The sequence below is a fragment of the Tasmannia lanceolata genome, unplaced genomic scaffold (genome assembly GCF_043159265.1).
Source record: "Tasmannia lanceolata isolate RefF3 unplaced genomic scaffold, GAP_Taslan_0.1 ptg000019l, whole genome shotgun sequence".
Lineage (NCBI taxonomy): Eukaryota > Viridiplantae > Streptophyta > Magnoliopsida > Canellales > Winteraceae > Tasmannia > Tasmannia lanceolata.
The window spans coordinates 29,567,383-29,584,863 of record NW_027518696.1 but is presented as its reverse complement, the minus strand read 5'-3'; the positions used below and the strand labels follow the sequence as shown (position 1 = coordinate 29,584,863).

At 40.1% G+C, this 17,481-nt stretch overlaps 1 long non-coding RNA gene across 2 annotated transcripts in view; it reads left to right on the top strand.

Annotated features, from left to right (window-relative positions):
* The first annotated feature begins 14,469 nt into the window (after positions 1-14,469).
* Positions 14,470-17,481, top strand: part of LOC143852523 (uncharacterized) — a 34,910-nt gene continuing 31,898 nt past the window's right edge. For both annotated transcript variants that reach the window (XR_013236784.1, XR_013236785.1), the window contains exon 1: positions 14,470-15,126. This is a non-coding gene — a long non-coding RNA (uncharacterized LOC143852523). The remainder of the gene's footprint in view (positions 15,127-17,481) is intronic.

Sequence of the window (17,481 nt, the reverse complement as noted above, 5' to 3'; positions counted from 1 at the left end):
CATTCCCGTGTCCGTCCCTTATGCTTTCTCGATCTTTTCAATCATTTCTGCCATGTTTCGCATTTTTCCGCTAAGTGTTGAGAGGGGTTATTCACGAGAATCTGAGCAAAGGAGGGAATTTGGATCCATTCGGTGGTCCCACATCGAACATTTGTTTAAATTTGGATCAACAAGGTACCCGCATATTGTTTTAATGAAAAATGAGTGTTGAGCCTACTTCGATCTAATGCATACAGATGTCCATCAAATTTGAGCAATTCAGATCAAACCAAGGAAATGATTTGGGGCATAACCCATTTTGGTTTTAGCCCAATCCAATAGTGGCTCGGATTATCCCATGAAAAATGATTTGTGGGCCCAACCCATTTGTATTGCGGCCCACTAATTGGGCGGATTGGCTCATCCAATGGCTGATTTGTGGGATATGTCCATCCATGTTGTGACCCATCAATTAGGTAGTTCGGATCATCTTTCGGAGATAATTTCAAGGGTGCAACTCATTTATGTTGCGGCCAAATCAAATGGACGGTTTGGATCATCTAATGAAGAAAATCTAGAGGGCATGGTTAATCGATTGGATGGCTTGGATCAGCCCATAGGATTGATTAGGGGAGTACGATTAATTCGCATTTGATGCTCGCCATTTGGATGATGTGGATCAGCCCAATGAATTGAATGGTTTGGATCATCTTCCATGTGTTGCTCGGTCCCACATATGGACCTTGCGTGTTGAAATTTCTTAAAAAAGAATTGGCTGAGGGAATGTCACGTGGAGCTCCCCTTTCTAAAGGAAAGAAATTTATACGAGACTCTCTTCATGGTAATCAATGTTTTTTTTTTTCCAAAATAAAGTGACAGCAAGCTGCTATCCATGGTAACTATGAGAATTGTGGCAACAATAGATCTTCCATTCCTCTTCCTCGTACCTGCTCTTGAATGGATTTGAGCAACATTCCATTGTTGGTTGTTTTGGAGAATTAACATCTTTTGGAAAATTAGTATTCTGCGATTTTAAAAGGAGGATTTACCGAATTTATGGAGAGGAATTTTCGGCAACTTTAGATGTCCTAGGGAAGGCCATTAAAGAGTTGAAGGGGAGGGATAGTAAAAAAAAAGAAAAAAAGGAGAAAAAGAAAAAAGGAAGGACCAAACAAAAGAGATTGGTGGCTGGGTTTTCTGCTCTTGAAAGCCAACCTCTCTGAGCCTCTTCCACGGGGCACTCTCACCTTTCACCTCTCCCAAACAGACCACTTCCCCATCACCCTCCTCAACAGCAGCTCATAAATAAAAGAAAAAAAAATGAAAATAAACAGAGTAGTGGTTCCTTTGGTTTTCCTCCCTTCATCATCTCTCCCACACCCTCTCTCTCCCTCGTTCAAGCTCTCAACACCATATCCTCCTCCCACCACCCTTAGTCTTCTCATCCCTCATCTCCTTCATCCACTTCAACCCCAAGCAAGCAAAATAAAAAAAAAAAAAAAATGAGAGTTCTGTTCATCTCTCTCTCTCTCTCCATCTAACTCTCTCTCTCTATTAGCCTCTCTCTCATTCTCTCTATTGATCTCTCTATATCTGTTTTTTCTCTAGCATCAGCTATCGACTCTCGGTTCCACTCTCTCTTTCTCATTCCATCTTAGTCACTCACTCTCTCACTCTATATCATTCTCACTCTTCTCTCATTATCTCTCCCAATCATTCTCATTCTCTCTTACTCGCTTCATAGCCCTCTCCCTCCTCACAGTAGTTTTGTTTTTTTTTTTTAAAAAAAAGAAAGAAAAAGGGAAAGAGAGCGGAGCGGGTCGCACGTTGGCGAGATTTTTCGGACTCTGCGGCTCTCAGATTCGGCGGGGATCTCCACCAGAGGTAGGTACACTGTTCTCGAATTTTCCCCACCATATTTGGTATTTTTTTAGATTTTTGCATGATTTTTAAGCATTTAAATGAATTTAATTCAATATTAAATGTGTGTGCTCAAAATCATGATCAGCATGAGTGTTTCAATTCCGATTCGTCCCAAAATTTAATACAATGATCTATCTAAAGAGAGTAAAGTAACCATCGGATCGGATCGGACATTGGATCAAAGGTTTTCGAAAATTTGAGTGAAGAGTGGAATTTTATTTAAAATAATGGCTGAGAAATTACAAAATTTGAAAAAAATAGCTATCTCAGGATAACCTATTTTTTGGAATTTTAAATTTTTCTTGTGTTCATCACATCAGAACAAGGTTAGAGGACGTTTTCCGGAGTCGTAATTTTCTCGAAAATCGTGTTTTAAAAATAGAAAACTCTTCAAAAATATCTTTTCGACGAAGAAAAATAAAATATATACTAAACAGATTCCAAAAATAATGAAATTATATGGGAAAATAATATGGTGCTGATACATTCTATCTTGAAGTTTTGAGAAGTTTTTGATTTTGTTTGGTATATTATTTTATGCTTTCTTTGAAAATTATCATATTTTGTGAGAATTTTTACTGACATCAGATCACCATTAAAATTCACAAAATTTTTACAGTAGTATTATATTCTATATTTCTTGTTGCTTTAAAATTTTCAAGTGATTTGGAGCTTTGTTTCATATGGGATGTAGTGTTAATTCATAATCTGGTCTGAAAATTGCAAAATCCGAAATTGATAGTAAATAGTTTCTAAAATTCATGAAAATCTCACAGCATACTAGTTTTACTTATATCGTACTACTGTAGAAATTGCATTGAATTTTGATTTCTATTTCTAGTAGTTTCTGTGTTATTTTTGCAATCTGGTCTTATTATTGTTAAATCAAAATTAAATATGAACTTAATGTAAAAATCTGCAAAACTCTTTCGGTAAGCTACATTCCATCATATCTTGCTGCTGTAGAAGTTTCAACTCGTTTCGAATTCGTTTGCAATAATTTCACTTGTAAAAGCACTCATATGTTTAAAATTGATAAAATCCATTGAAATTAATTAAAAATCATCATAAAGTTTCTAAAGAACCTTGAAATTCTGTCACATATTAATTCCTTAATCCATCGAAACAGAAATTTTAATATTTTTAGATTTCCCTGGAAAAATGGCCAGCGCATCCATAATCGTATCTCAATTGCAATCGATCTTTGACAATTTGAATATTTAAGCTATAGCATGTTGTTGGCTCCGAGGTTCACTGTCCACGGAAATCCTGAGATATGCCAGGCAATAAGATGCTATAACTTAAGTATTAAATTGCAGAAGGAAAGAGCGCACGATTTCCTCCCTTGGATGCCATTCAAGGCCGAAATTAGTGAACCCTAGAACCATTGGTATTCCTTAAATGTTTAGGAATCAAAAATCCTTGAAATCTGAAATTCATTAACTACAAGAACTTGAATCAATTCATCTCATGTCTTTCGGAACCGTTGGATTACGGTTTCCGTCATAAGAACCCTTAGAGCCCAATTTAGAAACACTGGTGTCGTGTCTTGTCCTAAGTTTTAGGGAGTCTTAGGTTTTAGGAAGTCCTAGAGTTAGGAGTCCAGCCTCATCACGTACGTTTCCTATAGATAGCAACCGTGCCATAGGTCTAGTTACACTAGTCACCCAATCTTTCCCTAGGACAAGCCTAGTGAACTAGGATGTAGGCTAACCTGCATTAGTCTAAGGAACAACTTGCATTTAGATAAGAATCATATAGCATCTTAGATGAAATCCTAGGATAATAAAATCCTCAACTTGAATTAAATAACTCCTCTTAAAACTGTTGAAACAGTCAAATCAGTCTAGATCGGTGTCTTAGTTGAGTTAGGCATAAGTAGCTTAGCTTAGGTGCACCGAACTACGTCGACTCTGATCCCAGTGAGGCTTGGGTACGTAGGCAGCTTGGATGTCTGATGGCATACCAACCGCGAGTCGGCTCCGCAACAAATTGTGGGGTTTTGTATATTAATTTTCTTGTAAATGCTTAATTAAATCACTTAGGATTTTCCATGAAATTAGAATCTTAGGAGAACTTGCACCTAGATTGAATTCAAACAAATTAAGGAACCAAGATACACATTTAGGATCCATAATGAAATTAGATCATAGGATGCATGTCACATAGATAGCACATTAACAGAGAGTTGAATGAGCCATTTAAAATAAATTTAAAAGAGTTAGCTTTTGGAATCGAAGACCGATTATCGGGCAGGAATGGTGCATGTGGTGGATAACTCCCCGTACCTTCCATTCTTGTAACCAGGTAGCGAGCCTAGATTTCTAGTTAATTATGGGTCCTAGATCCCACATCTAGGTGGCGACTCTGTCAGTCTCTTTTGTGTGGAATTCGGATTGCCTTAGGGATCCCAAGTTCACATAAAAGATGAATTAAAATCAATACTAAAAGGCACACGCCAATCGCGTGGGTACGAGAGACCAAGAGAGAGCGTGGCGGCTCGAGCCCCACCCCTCTCGCGGGATCGGGTCCCACACCATCTTGATCTGGTTATACCCGGAGAATCCATCCATAAAAGATAAGAGTGCATGTCCAGCCGTATTATCCACCAGAAGATCAATGTTCGGCAATGGAAAATCGTCTTTTGGACTTGCCTTGTTCAGGTCTCGAAAATCGACACACATTCGAACCTTCCCATCCTTCTTATGCACCGGTACTACATTAACGAGCCATTCAGGGTATTCAACCACTTGGATGAATTTCACCTCTAAAAGCTTCTTAACTTCTTCATAAACTTTCAACTCCCATTCAGTTCTGAGTTTTCAAAGTTTTTGCTTCTTTGGATTAATGCCAGGGATTAAGGGTAATTTGTGCTGAACAATCTCCTCACTCAATCCCGGCATGTCATCATAAGACCAAGCAAAAACCTCCGTAAACTCTTTAAGTAAAGAGATTAATTCCTTGCGCTCCTCAGGAGATAAAGTTTTGCCAATCCTTATTTCTTGAATTAAGGTTTCATCACCAATATTAATGATTTCAATCTCCTCTTCGAGTGGTTTTGCTCGGCGACTCTCCTGTTGAATCATGTGTTTGATTTCAGGGGATGTTTCGTCGGCTTCCTCATCAGAGGGGGAGTCTTGATTATTATTATTATCAGATTTTAAAGCAGATTCAGTAGATGAAACAGAAACAGGAATATACACAGAAGAAAACTCCTTTATTTCATTCAAAGTAGAATTGAATACATCCAATGACGAATGGCCCACATCAGGCTTTACAATGGACTCATGAAATGTATTTACAGACTCAAATGATAGGTTGACATCAGTATCAACCGATTCAAACAAATGCAAAGAAGAAACGGTAGGCCCATCAGCAGAAACAGCCTCCAATTTGACTTCACTAGGAGAAATGGACTCATCACCGACCTCAGAAATAGACTTGACCTCTACGGTACCTGCATTAAAAGAATCATTAGAAATGAAAGACTCTGAATTAGATTCAGAGAATGACACATACCTATAAACAACTGACTCTTTTGAGGGAGAATGACAGGACTGAAAAGTAACCTGAGGTAGGACCTGAGAGGTCCAGTTAGTCAAAGGTCCCTCAGCCGGGGTGATAAGATGAGTGGGATTTAGTACGAGCGGGCTTCTGCTGATCACGGCCACAGTCTGTGACCTCTCATGAAAAAGGGAGTTCAGTGCATCCGGCCCCACTGTATCTGCCCAGTCTATCTCAGCATCTGTTTCAGCTCTTGTGCCCTATAGACTCATCAACTCATCATCAAGCTTTAAGTCAAAGAAAATCTCAAAGCCCGGTAGCCATTGTCCTGTAGATTCATCTTTCCATGCCTCAGCAAAGCCACAGAATGGAATGTCAGATCCTTCTTTACGAAATCTCCCATTCATAGTCAGATCAAATGGTCCCATCGGCAAGTCCAAACCTCTGCGGTGACACTCTGCCCATTTCATCATGTATCGCTTCATCTCTTTGACCTCTGTCTTGGTCGGTTCATACCCAAGTCCAAACAAACCATTAAAGGTCTTGAACACTGGCCACTCAGTCATACCCTGATGGTATCTGCCCAGTCCTGCACCCGGGATATAACCTTGTAGACGAATCATTCTGATGACTTTGGAATTTGTACTGCCCAAGAAAAGGATCTCTTCATTCATCGCTTCTTCCATAGTTATAGTCGCCACTTCCAAGGAGAAACCAGTCAAACTAATATCTCCCTCCTTTCCCATGGTCAATTCCTGCAAAATCTGACCCACTTCAAAATCTGGATCTCCCTTAACAGTGATCACCATATGATTCAGAATGAATTTCAATTTCTGATGTAAGGTGGATGGGACAGCTCCGACTTTATGTAACCAAGGACGCCCTAAGAGCAACAAAAAGGAGGCTTTAATATCTAACACTTGGAATTCGATATCAAATTCTTCTCCTCCTATCTGTACCTCTGTAACTAGAGTCCCGATCACATCTCTTCTGGTCCCATCATAAGCCAGAATACCTTGGTCAGAAGGGACAAAGCTCTCAGGTCCGAAACCAAGAGTAGACGTTGTACTGAGCGGGCATACATTCAGTGCAGACCCATTATCAATAAGGACCTCAGGCACCTTCTTCTTGTTACAAATGACAGTAATTCGGAGCGGTTTCGTATGGTCCTTCCCCTCTGGGGACAAATCACTGTCTGTAAATGAAAGAGTTTTCGCTGCTCTAGCCACAGAAACTACGCTGACAAGCTCGTCAATAGTTATCTCAACAGACACCTGAGCGGAGTTTAGCTCTTTCAACACCACTTTCCGGTGTTTTGAAGATGACATCGAGAGACCTCAAACAAAGATGTTCGCTTGGGTCTTCTTCAACTATTTCAGAAGATTATCATCTTCTTCATTTATCAAGAGTCTATTCTGCCTCTGGCCATCAGCAGCCCTTGTAATCTCAGCCGGATTGTCAGCGCTCAACTCAGGAGGTTTAAAGACTCGCCCTCCCCTGGTCATGTGACACATCTTGTCACATTGATCATCCATCAACAATAATTCATCGTCATCCATACTCAAAACATAAGGAATTCTGACATCTTCTTGTTCAAAGTCATCCATCTCTAAAACGTATGCGGCCTTCCTTCCTTTCCCCATGTCATCACAATGAGGAAGATACGATCGAGATGAAGAGGACTCTGCAATCTCTATGTCACTGAATGACAATACGTATGGCTGTTTCCCTTTCACATCATCAAGTTCTTTCTCGTCAAACTCCAAAACATATGTGTTATCTGACATGATAGAACATATAAGAGTAGAGGGATCAAGGATGGGCTCATCCAAAAAGATGGCATTGGTTGCAGGAGGAGGGATAGCTCGATGGTTCGGGAGAGGATTCTGAGTAATATTCGGCCCTTTAACTGAGAGCTCATCCTTATCAATCATGTTTTGGATTGCATGCTTCAGGGCGAGACAGTTTTCAGTCAGATGACCTGAATTCCTGTGATACTCACAATGTTGATCTAGCCTCCAGTATGGTGGTAATGGATTTGGCACAGGTTTTAGATCCGGAAGTTTAATCTTTTTGTCCCTTACCAGCTTTTTCAATATCATGGGTAAAGGGTAAGGGAGCGGATCGAATTGCCTAAAAACAATTTTCCTTACTGGTCTGGCCACCTCAGCAACAGCCTTGACCTCTGGTCTAAAAGCTGGCTTAAAGTAATTCGCTGCATGAACCTCTTTCGGCAGAGCCATAGGCCTCTTGCCCTCCCACACATCAGACAGTGTCTTTGCTCTAAGCCCCTTAGCTATAGCGTCCTCTGTCTGGGTGCCAGTTTTTATCAAGTGATCAAAACTGGGGTAGTGCTGTGGTGCTATGAAATGGAAGTATTGTGGGGACAAACTTTTGATCACCAACTTGATTTGATCTTGTTCTGGCATCCTCTGACTTAACTGTATAGATTTGCGCCTCCAGCGCCTGATAAACAACGTGAAAGTTTCTTGGGGACCTTGCTTTAGCTGCTTCAGGTCTCTCTTTGTTATCTCTATCCCCTCCTCTATCAAAAACTGTTCAATAAACAGGTTCGATATATCGTCCAAAGTTCTGGTTTCTTCGGGCTTCAGCCTCAGAAACCACTTTTTAGCTATCCTAATGAGAGACATGGGAAATAGCTGAGCCATTTGTTCATGACTCAACCCGTGCTGCTGAGAGAGGGTTATGAACCATCTGACAGGGTTTCTCGGGCACCCAGTGCCATCATACCTATCATAATCTGGTGCCTTAAACTTTGGCGGTAAAGTAACACTAGGAGTCTCAAAGTACTCAGAAATATCGAACCTCTTCGGCCTTTGGAATTTCATGTTTTCAATGTCCTTAGCCATCTTCTGACACATACTGAATAACTCCTCCATATTTGTCTGCGGAGTGCAATATTCTTCGGCATATTGGTCCTCGTATAGGTCAATCTCCTCAGGAGGAATATGAGGTCTATTGGGGTTAGTAAATGCAGCAGGATTAGGCTAGATGACAGGCGCTCTAGAAGTAGAGGTCTTGTCGATATTCTGGGATTTTAGCACGGCCATTTCCTCTTTCAATCCCGAGATATCTTGAGACATGTTTCTCAACATTTCTTGAATAACCATCATGGGATCAGTTAAATTAGCCATTAGGTCAGACTCAGATGAGTTAGGTAACTCAAGTGTAGGGGATAAAGATTCTCTGGATGATATAGGTGAGTCAAAATGACGGACAAGTCTAGAGACAGAGGAAGGTCTAGACCAGGTAGGTTTGGACTGGTTATCTTTTGATGGAGCGATGGTTGCTCTCTTTCAGAATCCTGAATGGAAATGAACATATTAGATTAAATGAATGATGAGTGATATAAGACATTCTGAGCAAATAAAGATAAGAGAAAACAAACACACTTTCATTGATAAAATTTGAACTGTGATTACAATAGATGACAATACTAATCTTTGATCACAATTGGATAAGCAGATTGACAATAAATGGAAAATGCAGAAATCAAGATAACAAAACATGATACGGATCCTCAAGGCTCCTCGATCCGAGCTCTCCTGCTTGCAGGCTCTTCCGATATTTCTCCACGTCGGACTTTGGATGATAAACTGAACCTCCTTATTTTTGTTTTCCCAAGTAGCCACAATGGATCTGATAAGATCAGGAGTGAGATCTTCACAAAGAGGAGGGACTATGGCTCCGGGAGGACATGGAATTCTCATAACCTGATGGATAAATCGCATGGGTGCATAAAAAGATGATTTCTCAAGACCCATGAGGTAAACAAATGGATGTGGGTAGGTGCTAGTGAAAACTTGGAAGTATGAATGGCTCACCCAACGAAACTGGCTCTCCTCTACATGCTTCAACCAATTGCGCCATTCATCAATGGATTGAGGTTGATTACCTATTGGTTGCCATGCACGGAAATTCTTCAGGGTATACGGATTTTGGTTTTGTCGTTGAAGGACCTGCAGTTTCTCACCAAGCCAGATATACAGCAATTTAACACATCATCTTTGACTTCTTGGGAAGCAATAAGGTCCAATCCCAAGAAAGTCGCTGCTAACATGGTGGGTATAGGATTCCTCCCCTCATTAATCTGATCTACCACTCCTAATAGACTAAAAGATGCAACATGGGAGTTTCTGCGAAGAACGTGACGTGCGAAGACCATAAAGATTAAAGCGAAACGTCGACAATCCTGAAAACAGGAATTGGTAGGATCGACGTTTTTGGAAAAAAGTTTAATCAGGTCTTGAACTTTCACGCACTTATCCGTTAGGCACGGCAGAGCATCCACAGTTTCATTTTTAAATAGTTTGCAAAACAGATCATGAGGAGATTTTATTCTTGAAGGTTTAATCTCGAGTCCCTCAGATGGGAGCTCTAGCAGGGTACACCAGTCATCAAATATGGGACAGAGTTCAAAACAGCCAAATCAGAAGACATGAAGAACATGATCCCAAAGTCCAGCGGCTGCTTGGAGAAACTTCCAATTTATATCCCGACTGTTCAAATGAGTGAACGAATGGATGAAATGATCAGCCATATTTCTTTGTGAATGTTCACGCGGAAGAGCTTTAATAGCATCGACTATCCGGTTGTCCAACAAAATATTTGCCATAATCAGACCTGACACAAAGATAAGAAGGGATAATGAGGGAATGATGATAACTTGGAATAATCAAAGAATAGAGATAAACTTAACGATCAAACAGAAGAAGGATACAATTGGCGATATCGAATGTTCCACTGATGATCAAAGATGATCAGAAACTCAGAAACGAGACCGCGGTCACAAAATGACAAAAGTAGATCATAGATCGGATCTAAATCTGGAAGATGGATGTCAAAACTATATGATCAAAGAGATCAACAATGACAAACTATGGTCATAGGGACAGCAGACAAACTGTCGACCATATCTAAAAGACAAAACAAGCAAAAATTTGATTAATACATACGCAACATGAATGACACAACAAAAGAATGGATAAATGAGGTTTGAATCTGAAGGATAAAAACATGTAAAATTTATCATCACTGGGTCAAGGAATAAACCGTAGCTATGAGTGTGACAAGTATAAGCCACTAGCTAGGTTTAGATCTGAGAGATGAATAGTCATGACGGATTGATTCAAGTCAGGAATCTCTACTAGAAAGTAGGTCCTGATTTTATAATCAAGAGATATATGGACAAAATCTCAATGAATAGAGCAAAAGATAGGCCACGACCATGAGAGGGGCAAGTAAAAGCCACTGGTCGGGTCTAGATCTGAAGAACAGACTGATATGACTGATTAGATTAGACAAGGAAACCTCACTAAAGAGTAGGCCCAAATCTGATAATCAATATATAGACATATACATATATATCCTAACCAGGGGCATCAGCCCTAAATATAATCCCGCAGAGTCAAGACACTTGACTTAAGACAGACATGTGAGTATACTAGGACCGCGCTGTAGCCACATAAGGTGAACTACAATAATCTATGAATAAGACAAGGCTCCTAAATCTAGGCTCCAACATGTGTAAGAAACACATGTTCGTCTTTATATGTATGCAATATATATATAAGCACATGCAGATTCTAATTGGGTTTCACTAAGTCAGTAGATATATTCATATACATAATATATTTAAAATGAAAGTAGGGCTCTGGACTCAATATATCGGGTACTATGCTTATGATCCATACTTAAAATGTATAACACAAGTACGCCTAGTGTTATACATAGTATGCTTCATTGCTCATAAGCTGCTATAAACACAAGTGCGCCTAGTGTTTACAACTGCTGCACCGGCGCATAGCTTGGAAATATATACAACAATCTCATCAGGGTAATGACATCCTATCTGGCATGTACTATATCTATCCCATGGAGCCAATAATAACAAAATCAAAAAAAAAAAAAAAAACAAAATGATGTATGCTGTGCAGTGTGTGAATCCCTTGTTTTAAACACCTATTTAGTGCCCCTGGATTCTAATCGATTAAATTCCCATTTATAATGATTTTAGCCCAAAATCTTCAAAGTTAGTAACAAATGGCATTTTAACAGAGTTAGGCAATGTTCCAGGAACTCCCCAGCAGAGTCGCCAGCCTGTGGACCCCGATCCGAGGACGGTGAGGAAACGAGTCCCTAACACCCTCTGGATCATCCACGTGTGTGGAGAGCTATACCAAGGAACTCTCGAAACAGATGCCATCCTCATAGCATAGCACGAGTGGCGATATAAAAGAGATACCTCTCGATTCGGGAACAAGTCCGGATTCGAAACGTACCTAAACAAACTCAGAGTCGCCATCCATGGTATACGGCCATGGATCCTTAAACAAATATGCTCTGTATACCATGGATAACCAGAAATGAATAGGTTCGTGCCTGATTACGAATGGAGAAGGTCCGAAGAGCACCCCCAATTCGTCCGAGTGCAAGCACTTGGTCTCTTATGCCATTTATTATTAACCTCAAAGAGTTTCGGGCGAAAATCATATGAAATGGGAACAATCCTCAGGAGTCGTCTACCTAAACATGCATTTCCTGAGGATAAAATAATAAGCGCACACAAAATAATGAAAGAAGTGTCACCTAAGCATTGCTAGATTATAAGTGACATACCTAATGGGTGTCTAAGTTCTGGTGGACATACACGTGCAAGCTACAGCTAAAGGTATAGTATCAGTACAAGAAAGTAAGAAAACACATCAAAACATAAAACACAAATCAATTCTATACATGACAGGACAAGACAAATCCTAAAACTCTAATGAAGCTTGACTCGGATCAGAATGGCCATCCACCCTAGCTGCGCTACGTATCCCGGCCTCGGGAAGAACCGGAGTCAACGTAGTTCGATGACCTATTCTAAACTACGATGCCTAACCATCTAGAACCGCTATCCTAGACTCGATCCACTAGACTCGACTGATTTTTAAAGCTTTTTACACAATTGCTTAAGTTCGTGTGAATTGTAAGTTTTAGGACTCTTTATATGCCCTAACTAATGCAAATTGGTTAGCCTTAAGCTAATGCAGGTGGGCCCTACATCCTATGTGTATTTAGGCTGTGCAACCTAATGAAAATCATGGGCTGACTATATGCTTCCTAGTCTAGCCATCGGTTCGACTAAATGTCTAACCGATCGACTCGAGGCCTCCTAACTCTAAGGACACTCACACGACAGGACGCACCATATCAATATAAATCAGGACAGCATCCTAACTCTAAAACACCCCAAACAGCTAAGACAGACTCCTAACTCTAGGGAAAGATCTTTTGAAAAGGTTTTGAAGAAGCTTTATATTTTTTTGAAGGTTTGACAAATTTATTTTTAAAAGTTTGGCCGGACCTGGGATGTGGATCCCAAGCTGCACTACGTACCTCGTGAAAGAGGATCAAGCCAACGTAGTTCAGAAACGAACTCTCCTAATTACCACTAAAAAGCTTAACACTCCAAATGATTTAAAGCTTTTGATATATATATATATATATATATATATATATATATATATTTTTTTTTTTTTAAGTTTTCATATGTTTTTGAATTTTAAGATATTTCAAATGTCTTTTTGTTTTGAATTTTAAAGTGTTCAAGTGTTTTTTAGATTTTTAAAATGTTTTAACTCTTTTGGTCAAAGACCCAAAGGGAACACACAAAGCGACAAACTAGGGCAAAACCCTAAAGCTACGGGGTAACCCCGAACAAGCAAACTAGTGTCAAAGACACCTGAACTAAACCACAAACAAGTAACTAAAATCCAAAATAAAAGAGAAAACATAAGATCTCTAACCAATCAAACTCGAACAAGACTAAGCTAGTCTCTAAGGATAAACCTCTAAACCAAACGACACTAAAGAGGGGTTACAAATTGAGGTACAAGTAGGGGAAGTTCTGTAAATGAGACACTGTATGCCTCCTTTGGGTACCTCTCTATTAAACCAAGGTACACTCCCTAAGGGTAAGTGTAGACACCCAATTTTGACCGGACCCAAGTTCGCTGTGTTTGTGCAAGACCCTATCCAATCACCAAGTTAGGATCCCAAATTGCGTCACAAGTTAGGTTAGAGTCCCACCAGTTCCCTTTCAAAATTTCGTCGAGATCCAAGCTCATTCACTTAGCCAGCAAACCGAAGCAATGAGCATGATGCGAATCCGGAAGGGGGATGGATTAGCCAAGTCGGGGGTTGTCCACGGAAAAAGGGAGGCAAATATATCATTTTTTTTTAGAAGAGAGGAGGATCTCGTTCTCGTTGAAACAGAAAACAGAGAGAGAGGGGAGAAGAAGAAGAAGGAAAATCTCAGATCTGGATCTGAGATTTTGAGAGAAAATCTCAGATCTGGATCTGAGATTTTGAGATTTTCAGAAATTAAGAAGAAAACCCCCCATTTGCAGAGGGATCAAGATTTATTTTTTCTCGTGAGGCAAAAACCAGAGAGGGAGAAATGGATTTTGGGGATCTTCTTCTCAAGCACCATCTCCGGCCGGCCACCTCTGTCACCTCCGCCCATCTCTCCATCCCAAACCCCATTCCACTTCCGCCGAATCCACCACCTCCACCTCTACCTTGCCGCCGATCATCTTCAACCCCAATCGCCACCTTCTTCCTCCGGCCGATCATCTTCCATCTATTCAAACCCCACCTCCATTAAAATCAATCACCACCACCACCACCACCACCACTTCCATCTTCAACCTCTACAAGCTGTAACCCTCATATCTGCAGAGAGAAAAGCCCTAGCTGAAATCAACGGAGAGAGAGGAGAAATTGCAGAGGGAGCTTGAGCTCCACTCGCCGGCCAATCCCCTCTTCCTCCGCACATTTTCTGCTTTTATTTCTTCACCTAACCTTCATCTCCTCCACCTCCAATCAGTTCCAACCCCGATTTCCACCCCCACCACCATCGTCTTCTCCAAATCCCCAAACCCACCTCCACCCCTGTTGAAACCCATTTCATTACCCTCCACTTCCAAACCATATCACCATTTCTACCTGTAGACACCCACATTTTGCCTTACTTTAACCAAACAATAACCTAATATATTGATCCGTAGAATTTCATTGGTAAAGTATGCATCCTCAAATTTTTTGAAAAAAACAAAATGATAAAGAGATGTACCTGGTGAGATGATTAGATCCGAAAAATTGAAAAATACCCTGATTGGTGAATTTAGTGTGTTAAATCCATGTGAGAACCCCCTCTATCATTGATTTATATGTTTTAGGTCATTAATATCTTGATCTGACTTTACGGATCATCAATCGGGACAAAATAAGCTAGGGTCACTTCATAGCCCGGACCCTGATTCCATTCCGAGACCCGATTTCCGTAAATCGTTAGATCAATGGCAGATCTTGACCTGGGTCTAACCATCCAAAATCACCTAACCTCTCCTCTCATCCTAACCACCCAAACCTCACCTAACCTCACCTAACCTCTCCTCTCATCCTAACCATCCAAACCTCACCTAACCTCACCTAACCTCACCTAACCACCTAACCTCACCTAACCTTACCTAACCTCACCTAACCTCACCTAACCTCCTATCCCATTCTCCTATAAATACCCTCTCATCCCACCATCCAAAGAAAAAAAGGAGGAGAAGAAGGGGAGAACCCCTCTCTTAGAAAATTCAAGCCCTTTCTCTAGACCGAATCCCTCTTCTCCATAAGTTTGCATGGAATATCGTTTACAAAAAGGTATGCCTTTTGGAATTTTATTTTCTTTTCTATATTTGTATGATTGAGTGTTGTTTTGCGTATATTTTGGTTACTGTCATGTTTAATTTCGTACCGGTTTGGCCTTTGTCATGTTCTCACTTATGCTAAATATAATTAATGTGTTAGGGTCATTAGAACCTATTAGAGTGGGATTTTAAAATCATTAGCTTTTTTTTAGGAATTTCGGATTTGTTTTGGGAAAACAATTCATTAAAAATTTTGAACATTTACAAGAAAGAAAACTTGAATTTTACATGAATTATCAAAACCCATTTAATTTGGCTTACAAAACCTCCATCTTTCAATTGATAACAACAGCCCCCACTCCAATTTGATAACAACAGCCCCACTCAATCTCAAGAACCCAATATCCATACCCCACCTTGCCAAGTAGATAAAAACAACCCCTTTTTCAAACATCCCATTTGAATCTAATCTCAGGCCTATTCAAGCCATTTTTCATATTCACCGTCTTTTAATCACTAAAAAAATAAGAACTATCAAAAGAAAACATGGGGGTGCCAATATCATTCCCGTCATAGTGCTAGCTGTTAGACTTTAAACAGATTTTTCGACCTCTAAACAACAGAATCGTGGGAAATGGTTAACTACAAAGTCGTAGATATTTTCGTTCCGTTTCCAACGAGTATTCGTGCTAGATCAGACGGCGAGCGGTTAAAAAGTTAAGTCCAAAATGGTTGCGGCACACCTTTAGGCATTTCCAGTTTAATGTTGCTGTCCTTTTGTTTGCAACACAAATTCGAACCTCTAAATCACAGATTTACAAACAATGGAGAACTACAAAGTTGTAGCCCTATAAAAGATCTTTCCAACGCATGTTTGTACGTTGAATTTGGCCAAGCTGTTAAAAGAGTTACGACAGTTTTAGTGGGCTGCATTTGTTAGATCTTTTAATGGTCAATGGTTTGTCGAATTTGTGCAATTGTCAAAACTTGGTTGTGTTAACGTCATTTTCCAAACCAAAATCGAAAGACATTAATCTAAAGTACATCCAACCTAAAATTAACAAAACTAAAATTCACCCATTTAAAATCCACTGATAAAAATCCGTTAAAAGCCATTAACCAAAAGACCACTAAAAATTTCAAGTGAAACTAAAACCTTCTAAATAAACAACTTTAAAAGCTACCAAACACACTAAATACCTTCAGATAATAAAAGCTTCAAGAAAACTTTAAAAGTTTCCACAAGCCCAAAAGAATTCGAGATTCCCAAGAGCCGGTGGATTCAAAATTCCTTTAGGAACCCTTAGAGCCCAATTTAGGAACACTGGTGTCGTGTCCTAAGTTTTAGGGAGTCTTAGGTTTTAGGGAGTCCTAGAGTCAGGAGTCCAGCCTCATCACAGACGCTTGCTATGTATAGCAACCGTGCCATAGGTCTAGTTACACTAGTCACCCACTCTTTCCCTAGGACAAGCCTAGTAAACTAGGATGTAGGCTAACCTGCATTAGTCTAAGGGAGAACTTGCATTTAGATAAGAATCATATAACATCTTAGATGAAATCCTAGGATAATAAAATCCTCAACTTGAATTAAATAACTTCTCTTAAAACTGTTGAAACAGTCAATCCAGTCTAGATCGGTGTCCTAGTTGAGTTAGGCATAAGTAGCTTAGCTTAGGTGCACCGAACTACGTCGACTCTGATCCCAGTGAGGCTTGGGTACGTAGGCAGCTTGGATGTCTGATGGCATACCACCCGCGAGTCGGCACCACAACAAATTGTGGTGTTTTGTATATTAATTTTCTTGTAAATACTTAATCAAATCACTTAGGACTTTCCATGAAATTAGAATTCTAGGAGAACTTTCACTTAGATTGAATCCAGACAAATTAATAAATCAAGATACACATTTAGGATTCTCATTGAAATTAGATCATATGATGCATGTCACTTAGTTCGCACATTAACATAGAGTTGAATGAGCCATTTAAAATAAATTTAAAAGAGTTAGCTTTTGGAATCGAAGACCGATTATCGGGCAGGAATGGTGCATGTGGCGGATAACTCTCCATACCTTCCATTCTCGTAACCAGGTAGCGAGTCTAGATTTCTGGTTAATTTCGGGTCCTAGATCCCACATCTAGGTGGCGACTCTGTCAGTCTCTTTCGTGTGGAATTCGGATTGCCTTAGTGATCCCAAGTTCACATGAAAGACGAATTCAAATCAATAATTAAATGCACACGCCAATCGCGTGGGTACGAGAGACCAAGAGAGAGAGCGCGGCGGCTCGCGCCCCACCCCTCTCGCGGGATCGGGTACCACAGTCTGGCGACTCTGCTGGGGATCACCTAACTTCATTAAAATTCCAAA